This window comes from Pinus tabuliformis, chromosome 3_1 (assembly GCF_031772625.1).
Source record: "Pinus tabuliformis cultivar Carrire ecotype Pingquan chromosome 3_1, CPIR1, whole genome shotgun sequence".
Lineage (NCBI taxonomy): Eukaryota > Viridiplantae > Streptophyta > Pinopsida > Pinales > Pinaceae > Pinus > Pinus tabuliformis.
The window spans coordinates 319,267,950-319,281,997 of record NC_142301.1 but is presented as its reverse complement, the minus strand read 5'-3'; the positions used below and the strand labels follow the sequence as shown (position 1 = coordinate 319,281,997).

General features: G+C 39.4%; 3 pseudogenes; all 3 read right to left on the bottom strand.

Moving 5' to 3' along the window:
* Positions 1-2,030: 2,030 nt before the first annotated feature.
* Positions 2,031-6,303, bottom strand: LOC149187061 (dolichyl-diphosphooligosaccharide--protein glycosyltransferase subunit 1B pseudogene; annotated as a pseudogene).
* A 656-nt stretch (positions 6,304-6,959) lies between these two features.
* On the bottom strand, positions 6,960-11,189 carry LOC149187060 (dolichyl-diphosphooligosaccharide--protein glycosyltransferase subunit 1A pseudogene; annotated as a pseudogene).
* A 656-nt stretch (positions 11,190-11,845) lies between these two features.
* LOC149187059 (dolichyl-diphosphooligosaccharide--protein glycosyltransferase subunit 1B pseudogene) lies at positions 11,846-13,084 on the bottom strand (annotated as a pseudogene).
* Positions 13,085-14,048: the final 964 nt, after the last annotated feature.

Genomic DNA, 14,048 nt, shown 5'->3' with positions numbered 1-14,048 from the left:
AGGAAAGAATCCCAAATGCCCAATACATCTGTTCCAGCCTCATGTTTAATCCTCAACTCATTCAGCAAATGAATGTGGTACTTGTTGTGCATTAACATTTCTTCTGCTATCTGATAATCCACGTCTACTAGAGGCTGCCAATCCAATTGTCTCTGAGGGGCATTTAAAGTGTTATCAAAAATCAGTACTTAGGGCTGCATCCAAGCAAGATTTCATGTAACTCTTTCAACCAGTCTTTAGACTAAGGATTAGCCTCCTTAGTCAGAGAGGGCTCTCTCACAAACTTTTGATAAAAATCAATCACAACAACAGATGGCTAACTCTTCACACATTTATGAAAACAAAGCTGGTTGGACACATATCAAATTGGTCTTCATTGGGCTATGGAGTCTCACACATTTAATAAACAAAAGCACAGTCATTTCATGGAAGTCAAGGCTCTTTGCATTAGATGTTCAAACATACTTCACAAAAACCACAGCTTGCCAAACATACAGGAAGTCAGAGCATAAGATATGAATTCTGAGTGATTATGCTGTAACAAGGCTGTAAAAAAAAACATTAAGAGAATGAACCACCATCACATTTGAACAATATAATCCATTGAGAATCTTGAGAAGAAACAACCACTGTTTTTACTATTACTGTAATAAGTCTTTACATTGGCCCAAATAAACTCTGTTTTTGTATAAAATCTCCAACCCCTATTACACCTAATCTGATCCCTTTATAGGAATCTATTCCTCTCTCTCTAGAATGGGCTCGAAGGCCCTATTAACTACTCCTACATGCTATTTAACTAATTCATTAATTACAAACATGATGAGCTGTAATTACACAAAATCCTAATCAAACTAAAACACTAATTCCTTTTCTCCTCGTATGCTTGATTCTTCTTGATCCTTGACAGCTGTCCTCCTTCAGTTAGGCTGAGATGGCTGAGCTAAAGATGCAAGGAACGCTGACTTTGGATGCTTGAAAGCGCTGATGGCTCATTAATTGACCAAAAGATGTGCTCTATTTTAACGGTCTCTGTCTCCCAACATTCTCCGAAAGTGTAGCAGCATGTTCCCAAATCTTTTAATAACCCCAGGTATGGAATGCTGCCATGTTTCTGATGTGCTGTAGGTGGTATTGATAGACAGGTGTTTCTCTTCCTCAACTCCCGCTCACAGTATCACAATAGCTGCTCTGCGCTTAAAATCATCACCTACAGCAGTTTCGTAGCGCGCTACGAAACTGCTGTGTGATTAAAAAACAGTTCTTCCTCTCATAGCTAAATGATTGCCAGTGTGTAGCTTCAACATCAGCAAGGTCCGAACACTGACCATCTTTCTCATGTAACTGTCCTGTTGTTTCAATACCTGCTTCCTTATGTGTTGAATTGAAATCTGCATCAAAACTCATGTTTGGCTCTGCCATCTGAAATTGTTTCCATTTCTGATTCCTTAAGCGCACAAAACAATGGCACATTCTATAATCTGAATCGAGCACATCAGCTTTAAGTGAGAATCTTTATTCTTACAGAACCCATTTTCCAAAGATCACTAAACCAGGCGTAAATATGCCTCTGCAAGATGTGCTCATAGTCTTTAACAAACACTATTGATATGGAATACATTCCAAATCAATTAGGTTAAAACAGCTTATAAAACCTTTACAAGGCTACCCGCTGTATAATTTAAAATCTTGCAACAAACATAGAAAGTAAAACCTTCAACACCAGGAAACTGAAGATATTAATGGACCGAAAACATTCATGTCTCTTTCCTGTGCAACCACCCCTGCATTTCAAAACAGAGTATTATAGAGAAAACCCCCTGCATTTCCAATGTTCATCTATGCAGCTTCATTTCATGTATCACTGTATTCCTTTAAGTGCTGGTGCTCAGGTGACCTTAATTCTCATGTGGAATCTGCAAGTCCCTCACCATGCCATCCTCAATTATAACCAAAAAGAAAAACCTTCCTCTCAGTGAACTTTTTACCTATCAGACTAACTGGACATCAGTTACCTGCAACCAATGCATCTACCTCCTGTTCAAAACAATAAGCTTCTGCTCATGAGAAGATATGCGACTGTCAATTTCCTTACTGGTAGCTTCTTCAGCTGCTTGAAAGAGAAAATCTTGTAGAGGTAAGCCGTAAGCCTATTGTAAAAGTGGCTTGCCAGCCTCCAAACATAGGATATCGAGGTTCAATTTCTAGTTCTGTTTTTCTAGAGTCAGCATTCAAATGTGAGGTAGAAATATTCCCAATTTCATCTTGGTAATAAACCGAATGTGCTCGAGGTGGCAGTCTTGCACTAGACTCTTAAAAGATGGTGCACTTCTAGCATTGGATCTTGCTTGATATTCAATCCTTGAAAAACCACCTCTGATTCGAGCACCACCATGAAAAAAGTAATAATTTTCAGTTATCTGAACATTTCCCCAATGTGAAATTTCTATTTCTCACACCAGCTCCTTGACAACTACAAATGGTTGGTTATCTTCAAAGTGAACAATAAAAGGTGAAAATGAAAATGCAGCAAGATTCTCATATGGACCATATTTAAGTTCTGTATCCACCAATTTTGTGGGATCAACTTTGGAATATGATTCTATTCTAGGACTTGGGGTCTTGATGGCTGTAGTTTGCGCTTCAACCAGATGAGGCGAAAGAAAGTAAGCACTGTCACGATAAAGAACAAGCTGCGCTTGTGCCTGAGAGATCTCTTCAGAGAAAAGCTTCACTGATATGTGAAGACTGAAAGCACTTCTATAGTTACAGTGTCACCCTTTTTTAATGCCTTCACAAAAGAGATTGAAAATAAAACTATACCACAGGTGCATCCTCCAATTTAGAAGGGCTTACTATAAGTGGAACAGAAACCTTATTTTTATCCTTTCCTTCAAGAGCAGCTGCTTTCAGATACGCCGGATTTTCGACCTGGTCAGGAGGAAAAGCAAGAAGAACTTCTGAAGTCGTACCCAACCAGTATTTTCAACCTTCGAGGATGTAACAACCTGTACAATGTGTGATGTCAAGTCAATCCGCGATGCACCCCCGATTCTACGAATTTGACATAAGAAGCCGCGATGTATGAGACATTAGATGCCGTGCTGAGCTTTCACGAGCTCCATTCCTTTCGGCTTTGGCATCTTCTGAATTATGGCATCATCTTATGAAGGCAGACAGAATGCGCATAAAATGTTTGAAGAATTAGCCATCTGAAGAGTCGGCATCTTATGAAGGCAGACGGATACGCAGAGACTGTTCTGCATTAAGAACATGAATAAAAAAACTAAAACACACAAGTAATACAGTCATGGCCATAGCCATCGCTTCTCGGCTTCTGCCAACAATATCAATCTCCTCTGATTCTGAAATGAATTTAACATTTCTCAATTGCGCCCTCCGTCCCCAATATAACAGGTATTCAATCATGAAGCCACGCCAACGCCTTAGAGGAACGTGTAGTCAAAAGAGTAAATGTAAAGAATACTCCTCCTTCAAAATCTTGCCATGTGTCATAAAGAACTGCAAAGACAAGGGGCTTTTTATCTTGAAAATGTATATAGAATAGATGTTTTCTTCGCTTCATCCCTTAAATATCTGTCATTTGCGCAATTTCGCAGCGCAGCCAATGCAAGGTCAGTGTTTTCGCTACGAAATCACTAAAACAGATGGCGCTGCTAAACGGCTAACGGATTCATGTGCTGCGAAAACACGCTGTCTTTAAGCTAAGCTAAAAATTTTACAACAGACTTTTCAGTGATAACAGTGGCTCCACTTGGGATAGTGTGCCCTTGTGGTGCACTAAGAACCTGCAGTTCCAATGCCTTTTATTTGACAACAGAAATTTGCTTGACTAGCATGACTGTAGGAGAAAGAAAGCTATTTCTACTGAAAGATGCTCAGTTGACCTTGAGCTTATTTTGCATTTACCTCTACCTACCTACCCTAACCATTTCAACTTCTTTCTGCTCAATCAATATGAAATTTTCCAATGTAGCCAATCCTCTGTTTTATCTGATACTTGATTTCTTTGACTGCATCGGAATTCAGAGCCAATATAATGGTGTGATGACCGCTGCCACTGAAATTGTCTCTGATCTTCTTTGAAAAACTGAAATACTGGGGAGTAAAACTCTTCCATGTACTCAGCTACAGGATCCCAGAATACATGATCAGCTCGGTTTTCCTTGTAACTTTCCAACTGTGCAAACTGATCTTCAACCACAGTGTTCAGTTCCTCAATCGTGAAAGAGAAAGGAACCAGCATTGTCTCCTTGCGTTCTGCCATAGAAAATTTCTGAGAATAATGATCATGATCATGGAAACTGTATGCCTGAATTTGTCCTTCTAAACCTTCAATTTCTTTATCAAGGTCCTCAGCAAATTCATCCAAAATCTCATCCTATCCTCTGCCTTGCAGTCAAAAGATTTTAGATATGAGGATAATGACAAAGAAAAAAGATTCATTTGTTTCTTCTTTACTATGATCATCATTCCATTGTTTGAAACCTTCAACTGAGGGAGAGTCTGCCCACCAACTCTGACCTATCTATCATCATTCCTCAAAAACATGAGCCAAAGGTCTTGAAATGACTTAATGGATTTGGCAGGAAAGCATTCAACCCACTGTTTGCATTTCCCTTGAAGTGAATCATAGAATAACATAATGCAAACATCCTCATGTTTAACTCTAAGAAGCTGTGTAAATTCACAAAAATCTGATATATGCTTCAAGGTTAAACTCAAATCTTCACCGTTGAATTTTGGACCATTCTTTAGAAAATATGCATCCTTGGAAAATGATTTGGGAAACCATGAATTCCTGAGAAATCTATGCATGCATACCTTGAACAAAGAATGGCATCTTCTGGGTCCTTCATAACTCCAGTGGAATCACCATGAATGTATAAACCTTGAATTCTTCAACAATGGAGTCGCCAAGGTAGTTTTGGCAGCCTCGAAAATCATTTTGAACTCCTGCTACCTTCAGAAATCCAATCTTCAAATTTTGGGAATGAGTAATCATCAGGCTCCCGGCAGACGCACAAAAATGTTATCACAAAATCAGTACTTAGGGCTGCAGCCAAGCAAGATTTCATGTAACTCTTTCAACCAGTCTTTAGACTAAGGATTAGCCTCCTTAGTCAGAGAGGGCTCTCTCACAAACTTTTGATAAAAATCAATCACAACAACAGATGGCTAACTCTTCACACATTTATGAAAACAAAGCTGGTTGGACACATATCAAATTGGTCTTCATTGGGCTATGGAGTCTCACACATTTAATAAACAAAAGCACAGTCATTTCATGGAAGTCAAGGCTCTTTGCATTAGATGTTCAAACATACTTCACAAAAACCACAACTTGCCAAACATACAGGAAGTCAGAGCATAAGATATGAATTCTGAGTGATTATGCTGTAACAAGGCTGTAAAAAAAAACATTAAGAGAATGAACCACCATCACATTTGAACAATATAATCCATTGAGAATCTTGAGAAGAAACAACCACTGTTTTACTATTACTGTAATAAGTCTTTACATTGGCCCAAATAAACTCTGTTTTTGTATAAAATCTCCAACCCCTATTACATCCTAATCTGATCCCTTATAGGAATCTATTCCTCTCTCTCTAGAATGGGCTCGAAGGCCCTATTAACTACTCCTACATGCTATTTAACTAATTCATTAATTACAAACATGCTGAGCTGTAATTACACAAAATCCTAATCAAACTAAAACACTAATTCCATTCTCCTCGTATGCTTGATTCTTCTTGGATCCTTGACAGTTGTCCTCCTTCAGTTAGGCTGAGATGGCTGAGCTAAAGATGCAAGGAACGCTGACTTTGGATGCTTGAAAGCGCTGATGGCTCATTAATTGACCAAAAGATGTGCTCTATTTTAACGGTCTCTGTCTCCCAACATTCTCCGAAAGTGTAGCAGCATGTTCCCAAATCTTTTAATAACCCCAGGTATGGAATGCTGCCATGTTTCTGATGTGCTGTAGGTGGTATTGATAGACAGGTGTTTCTCTTCCTCAACTCCCGCTCACAGTATCACAATAGCTGCTCTGCGCTTAAAATCATCACCCGCGCTACGAAACTGCTGTGTGATTAAAAACACAGTCTTCCTCTCATAGCTAAATGATTGCCAGTGTGTAGCTTCAACATCAGCAAGGTCCGAAAACTGACCATCTTTCTCATGTAACTGTCCTGTTGTTTCAATACCTGCTTCCTTATGTGTTGAATTGAAATCTGCATCAAACTCATGTTTGGCTCTGCCATCTGAAATTGTTTCCATTTCTGATTCCTTAAGCGCACAAAACAATGGCACATTCTATAATCTGAATCAAGCACATCAGCTTTAAGTGAGAATCTTTATTCTTACAGAACCCATTTTCCAAAGATCACTAAACCAGGCGTAAATATGCCTCTGCGAGATGTGCTCATAGTCTTTAACAAACACTATTGATATGGAACATATTCCAAATCAATTAGGTTAAAACAGCTTATAAAACCTTTACAAGGCTCCCCGCTGTATAATTTAAAATCTTGCAACAAACATAGCAAGTAAAACCTTCAACACCAGGAAACTGAAGATATTAATGGACCGAAAACATTCATGTCTCTTTCCTGTGCAACCACCCCTGCATTTCAGTAAACAGAGTATTATAGAGAAAACCCCCTGCATTTCCAATGTTCATCTATGCAGCTTCATTTGCATGTATCACTGTATTCCTTTAAGTGCTGGTGCTCAGGTGACCTTAATTCTCATGTGGAATCTGCAAGTCCCTCCACCATGCCATCCTCAATTATAACAAAAAAGAAAACCTTCCTCTCAGTGAACTTTTTACCTATCAGACTAACTGGACATCAGTTACCTACAACCACTCATCTACCTCCTGTTTCAAAACAATAAGCTTCTGCTCATGAGAAGATATGCGACTGTCAATTTCCTTACTTGGTAGCTTCTTCAGCTGCTTGGAAGAGAAAATCTTGTAGAGGTAAGCCGTAGCCTATTGTAAAAGTGGCTTGCCAGCCTCCAAACATAGGATATCGAGGTTCAATTTCTAGTTCTGTTTTTCTAGAGTCAGCATTCAAATGTGAGGTAGAAATATTCCCAATTTCATCTTGGTAATAAACCGAATGTGCTCGAGGTGGCAGTCTTGCCACTAGACTCTTAAAAGATGGTGCACTTCTAGCATTGGATCTTGCTTGATATTCAATCCTTGAAAAACCACCTCTGATTCGAGCACCACCATGAAAAAAGTAATAATTTTCAGTTATCTGAACATTTCCCCAATGTGAAATTTCTATTTCTCACACCAGCTCCTTGACAACTGCAAATGGTTGGTTATCTTCAAAGTGAACAATAAAAGGTGAAAATGAAAATGCAGCAAGATTCTCATATGGACCATATTTAAGTTCTGTATCCACCAATTTTGTGGGATCAACTTTGGAATATGATTCTATTCTAGGACTTGGGGTCTTGATGGCTGTAGTTTGCGCTTCAACCAGATGAGGCGAAAGAAAGTAAGCACTGTCACGATAAAGAACAAGCTGCGCTTGTGCCTGAGAGATCTCTTCAGGGAAAAGCTTCACTGAATATGTGAAGACTGAAAGCACTTCTATAGTTACAGTGTCACCCTTTTTTAATGCCTTCACAAAAGAGATTGAAAATAAAACTATACCACCAGGTGCATCCTCCAATTTAGAAGGGCTTACTATAAGTGGAACAGAAACCTTATTTTTATCCTTTCCTTCAAGAGCAGCTGCTTTCAGATACGCCGGATTTTCGACCTGGTCAGGAGGAAAAGCAAGAAGAACTTCTGAAGTCGTACCCAAACCAGTATTTTCAACCTTCGAGGATGTAACAACCTGTACAATGTGTGATGTCAAGTCAATCCGGCGATGCACCCCCGATTCTACGAATTTGACATAAGAAGCCGCGATGTATGAGACATTAGATGCCGTGCTGAGCTTTTCACGAGCTCCATTCCTTTCGGCTTTGGCATCTTCTGAATTATGGCATCATCTTATGAAGGCAGATAGAATGCGCATAAAATGTTTGAAGAATTAGCCATCTGAAGAGTCGGCATCTTATGAAGGCAGACGGATACGCAGAGACTGTTCTGCATTAAGAACATGAATAAAAAAACTAAAACACACAAGTAATACAGTCATGGCCATAGCCATCGCTTCTCGGCTTCTGCCAACAATATCAATCTCCTCTGATTCTGAAATGAATTTAACATTTCTCAATTGCGCCCTCCGTCCCCAATATAACAGGTATTCAATCATGAAGCCACGCCAACGCCTTAGAGGAACGTGTAGTCAAAAGAGTAAATGTAAAGAATACTCCTCCTTCAAAATCTTGCCATGTGTCATAAAGAACTGCAAAGACAAGGGGCTTTTTATCTTGAAAATGTATATAGAATAGATGTTTCTTCGCTTCATCCCTTAAATATCTGTCATTTGCGCAATTTCGCAGCGCAGCCAATGCAAGGTCAGTGTTTTCGCTACGAAATCACTAAAACAGATGGCGCTGCTAAACGGCTAACGGATTCATGTGCTGCGAAAACACGCTGTCTTTAAGCTAAGCTAAAAATTTTACAACAGACTTTTCAGTGATAACAGCGGCTCCACTTGGGATAGTGTGCCCTTGTGGTGCACTAAGAACCTGCAGTTCCAGTGCCTTTTATTTGACAACAGAAATTTGCTTGACTAGCATGACTGTAGGAGAAAGAAAGCTATTTCTACTGAAAGATGCTCAGTTGACCTTGAGCTTATTTTGCATTTACCTCTACCTACCTACCCTAACCATTTCAACTTCTTTCTGCTCAATCAATATGAAATTTCCAATGTAGCCAATCCTCTGTTTTATCTGATACTTGATTTCTTTGACTGCATCGGAATTCAGAGCCAATATGATGGTGTGATGACCGCTGCCACTGAAATTGTCTCTGATCTTCTTTGAAAAACTGAAATACTGGAGAGTAAAACTCTTCCATGTACTCAGCTACAGGATCCCAGAATACATGATCAGCTTGGTTTTCCTTGTAACTTTCCAGCTGTGCAAACTGATCTTCAACCACAGTGTTCAGTTCCTCAATCGTGAAAGAGAAAGGAACCAGCATTGTCTCCTTGCGTTCTGCCATAGAAAATTTCTGAGAATAATGATCATGATCATGGAAACTGTATGCCTGAATTTGTCCTTCTAAACCTTCAATTTCTTTTTCAAGGTCCTCAGCAAATTCATCCAAAAATCTCATCCTATCCTCTGCCTTGCAGTCAAAAGATTTTAGATATGAGGATAATGACAAAGAAAAAGATTCATTTGTTTCTTCTTTACTATGATCATCATTCCATTGTTTGAAACCTTCAACGAGGGAGAGTCTGCCACCAACTCTGACCTATCTATCCATTCCTCCAAAAACATGAGCCAAAGGTCTTGAAATGACTTAATGGATTTGGCAGGAAAGCATTCAACCCACTGTTTGCATTTCCCTTGAAGTGAATCATAGAATAACATAATGCAAACATCCTCATGTTTAACTCTAAGAAGCTGTGTAAATTCACAAAAATCTGATATATGCTTCAAGGTTAAACTCAAATCTTCACCGTTGAATTTTGGACCATTCTTTAGAAAATATGCATCCTTGGGAAAATGATTTGGGAAACCATGAATTCCTGAGAAATCTATGCATGCATACCTTGAACAAAGAATGGCATCTTCTGGGTCCTTCATAACTCCAGTGGAATCACCATGAATGTATAAACCTTGAATTCTTCAACAATGGAGTCGCCAAGGTAGTTTTGCAGCCTCGAAAATCATTTTGAACTCCTGCTACCTTCAGAAATCCAATCTTCAAATTTCGGGAATGAGTAATCATCAGGCTCCCGGCAGACGCACCAAAATGTTATCACAAAATCAGTACTTAGGGCTGCAGCCAAGCAAGATTTCATGTAACTCTTTCAACCAGTCTTTAGACTAAGGATTAGCCTCCTTAGTCAGAGAGGGCTCTCTCACAAACTTTTGATAAAAATCAATCACAACAACAGATGGCTAACTCTTCACACATTTATGAAAACAAAGCTGGTTGGACACATATCAAATTGGTCTTCATTGGGCTATGGAGTCTCACACATTTAATAAACAAAAGCACAGTCATTTCATGGAAGTCAAGGCTCTTTGCATTAGATGTTCAAACATACTTCACAAAAACCACAGCTTGCCAAACATACAGGAAGTCAGAGCATAAGATATGAATTCTGAGTGATTATGCTGTAACAAGGCTGTAAAAAAAAACATTAAGAGAATGAACCACCATCACCTTTGAACAATATAATCCATTGAGAATCTTGAGAAGAAACAACCACTGTTTTACTATTACTGTAATAAGTCTTTACATTGGCCCAAATAAACTCTGTTTTTGTATAAAATCTCCAACCCCTATTACATCCTAATCTGATCCCTTTATAGGAATCTATTCCTCTCTCTCTAGAATGGGTTCGAAGGCCCTATTAACTACTCCTACATGCTATTTAACTAATTCATTAATTACAAACATGCTGAGCTGTAATTACACAAAATCCTAATCAAACTAAAACACTAATTCCTTTCTCCTCGTATGCTTGATTCTTCTTGGATCCTTGACAGCTGTCCTCCTTCAGTTAGGCTGAGATGGCTGAGCTAAAGATGCAAGGAACGCTGACTTTGGATGCTTGAAAGCGCTGATGGCTCATTAATTGACCAAAAGATGTGCTCTATTTTAACGGTCTCTGTCTCCCAACATTCTCCGAAAGTGTAGCAGCATGTTCCCAAATCTTTTAATAACCCCAGGTATGGAATGCTGCCATGTTTCTGATGTGCTGTAGGTGGTATTGATATACAGGTGTTTCTCTTCCTCAACTCCCGCTCACAGTATCACAATAGCTGCTCTGCGCTTAAAATCATCACCTACAGCAGTTTCGTAGCGCGCTACGAAACTGCTGTGTGATTAAAAACACAGTCTTCCTCTCATAGCTAAATGATTGCCAGTGTGTAGCTTCAACATCAGCAAGGTCCGAAAACTGACCATCTTTCTCATGTAACTGTCCTGTTGTTTCAATACCTGCTTCCTTATGTGTTGAATTGAAATCTGCATCAAACTCATGTTTGGCTCTGCCATCTGAAATTGTTTCCATTTCTGATTCCTTAAGCGCACAAAACAATGGCACATTCTATAATCTGAATCAAGCACATCAGCTTTAAGTGAGAATCTTTATTCTTACAGAACCCATTTTCCAAAGATCACTAAACCAGGCGTAAATATGCCTCTGCAAGATGTGCTCATAGTCTTTAACAAACACTATTGATATGGAATACATTCCAAATCAATTAGGTTAAAACAGCTTATAAAACCTTTACAAGGCTCCCCGCTGTATAATTTAAAATCTTGCAACAAACATAGCAAGTAAAACCTTCAACACCAGGAAACTGAAGATATTAATGGACCGAAAACATTCATGTCTCTTTCCTGTGCAACCACCCCTGCATTTCAGTAAACAGAGTATTATAGAGAAAACCCCCTGCATTTCCAATGTTCATCTATGCAGCTTCATTTGCATGTATCACTGTATTCCTTTAAGTGCTGGTGCTCAGGTGACCTTAATTCTGATGTGGAATCTGCAAGTCCCTCCACCATGCCATCCTCAATTATAACAAAAAAGAAAACCTTCCTCTCAGTGAACTTTTTACCTATCAGACTAACTGGACATCAGTTACCTGCAACCACTCATCTACCTCCTGTTTCAAAACAATAAGCTTCTGCTCATGAGAAGATATGCGACTGTCAATCTCCTTACTTGGTAGCTTCTTCAGCTGCTTGGAAGAGAAAATCTTGTAGAGGTAAGCCGTAGCCTATTGTAAAAGTGGCTTGCCAGCCTCCAAACATAGGATATCGAGGTTCAATTTCTAGTTCTGTTTTTCTAGAGTCAGCATTCAAATGTGAGGTAGAAATATTCCCAATTTCATCTTGGTAATAAACCGAATGTGCTCGAGGTGGCAGTCTTGCCACTAGACTCTTAAAAGATGGTGCACTTCTAGCATTGGATCTTGCTTGATATTCAATCCTTGAAAAACCACCTCTGATTCGAGCACCACCATGAAAAAAGTAATAATTTTCAGTTATCTGAACATTTCCCCAATGTGAAATTTCTATTTCTCACACCAGCTCCTTGACAACTGCAAATGGTTGGTTATCTTCAAAGTGAACAATAAAAGGTGAAAATGAAAATGCAGCAAGATTCTCATATGGACCATATTTAAGTTCTGTATCCACCAATTTTGTGGGATCAACTTTGGAATATGATTCTATTCTAGGACTTGGGGTCTTGATGGCTGTAGTTTGCGCTTCAACCAGATGAGGCGAAAGAAAGTAAGCACTGTCACGATAAAGAACAAGCTGCGCTTGTGCCTGAGAGATCTCTTCAGGGAAAAGCTTCACTGAATATGTGAAGACTGAAAGCACTTCTATAGTTACAGTGTCACCCTTTTTTAATGCCTTCACAAAAGAGATTGAAAATAAAACTATACCACCAGGTGCATCCTCCAATTTAGAAGGGCTTACTATAAGTGGAACAGAAACCTTATTTTTATCCTTTCCTTCAAGAGCAGCTGCTTTCAGATACGCCGGATTTTCGACCTGGTCAGGAGGAAAAGCAAGAAGAACTTCTGAAGTCGTACCCAAACCAGTATTTTCAACCTTCGAGGATGTAACAACCTGTACAATGTGTGATGTCAAGTCAATCCGGCAATGCACCCCCAATTCTACGAATTTGACATAAGAAGCCGCGATGTATGAGACATTAGATGCCGTGCTGAGCTTTTCACGAGCTCCATTCCTTTCGGCTTTGGCATCTTCTGAATTATGGCATCATCTTATGAAGGCTGACAGAATGCGCATAAAATGTTTGAAGAATTAGCCATCTGAAGAGTCGGCATCTTATGAAGGCAGACGGATACGCAGAGACTGTTCTGCATTAAGAACATGAATAAAAAAACTAAAACACACAAGTAATATAGTCATGGCCATAGCCATCGCTTCTCGGCTTCTGCCAACAATATCAATCTCCTCTGATTCTGAAATGAATTTAACATTTCTCAATTGCGCCCTCCGTCCCCAATATAACAGGTATTCAATCATGAAGCCACGCCAACGCCTTAGAGGAACGTGTAGTCAAAAGAGTAAATGTAAAGAATAATCCTCCTTCAAAATCTTGCCATGTGTCATAAAGAACTGCAAAGACAAGGGGCTTTTTATCTTGAAAATGTATATAGAATAGATGTTTCTTCGCTTCATCCCTTAAATATCTGTCATTTGCGCAATTTCGCAGCGCAGCCAATGCAAGGTCAGTGTTTTCGCTACGAAATCACTAAAACAGATGGCTCTGCTAAACGGCTAACGGATTCATGTGCTGTGAAAACACGCTGTCTTTAAGCTAAGCTAAAAATTTTACAACAGACTTTTCAGTGATAACATAAAGGAGCAATGTTCAATGCTACAGGGGCTACTGGTGGATCCATGGTTACTTTTAGGATTTCTATTGTTTATAAACTGGTGTTACTGTGCAGAGCAACACCAAAGAGTTTTCTTTGAACAGAAAGGTAAATTACTGAGGAACAGAGGATAAATGGTCAATTGCAGCAATTGAAATACTGCTTAAAGTATGGATAAGATAAATGCCTGGCCTTAAACTCTTTTTCTCCGCCAAAGGGTGCAATTTGGATTTCCCGTTCACGCCTGCGCGAACAGAATGCAGGTTTTGGTAAAAACTCGGGCAAACAAGGCTCAGCAGGTGAATTTCGTCGTTACAGGTGCAAATGGGGATCAGGCGCAGGGGATTTGCTGGTGAATTATATGTTTTTTCACTGCTTTAAGCTATTTTGGCAATTTACAGACAAAACCGGGCGCCGGAGGGATTCACAAGGATAAATACCTGGTATACTGCGAGCAATAGTCATGAATGCAGGTGGAAATGGCGTGCCAGCAGTCTCCAGGTCGA